General features: G+C 49.6%; 1 protein-coding gene across 30 annotated transcripts in view; it reads right to left on the bottom strand.

Moving 5' to 3' along the window:
- The window catches only part of LOC119582032 (eukaryotic translation initiation factor 4 gamma 1-like), a gene marked incomplete at its 3' end in the record, with an annotated part of 189,642 nt that overhangs the window by 17,079 nt on the left and 172,311 nt on the right, over positions 1-252 (bottom strand). For all 30 annotated transcript variants that reach the window (XM_037930243.1, XM_037930242.1, XM_037930257.1 and 27 more), the window contains 1 exon segment: positions 33-197.

The following is a 252-nucleotide window of genomic DNA, read 5'->3' as shown; positions in this document are numbered from 1 at the left end:
ACAGTCTCTAAAAACAACTTTTTTATGCTTACTTTGGCGGTTTGTGAGAACTACCAGCGTGTGCAGAGCAGGGTGCCGGGGGCCATTACGCGGGGGGTGGGGGCGAGGGGGGGTACCGGACCCCTGGACGCGGGTTTCGGTGTTCCTCGTATCCTTCTTTTTATCGTCGTTCCTTCGCTCTTCCCTTCTTCTTGTACCTGGAAGGAGAAGAGAAAAGAAATATAATTTTAAAAAACTTCAAACAACACGTTC

The sequence above is a fragment of the Penaeus monodon genome, chromosome 15 (genome assembly GCF_015228065.2).
Source record: "Penaeus monodon isolate SGIC_2016 chromosome 15, NSTDA_Pmon_1, whole genome shotgun sequence".
NCBI classification, from domain to species: domain Eukaryota; kingdom Metazoa; phylum Arthropoda; class Malacostraca; order Decapoda; family Penaeidae; genus Penaeus; species Penaeus monodon.
Note: the sequence above shows the minus strand (reverse complement) of the source record. Positions and strands in the feature narration are given on the sequence as shown.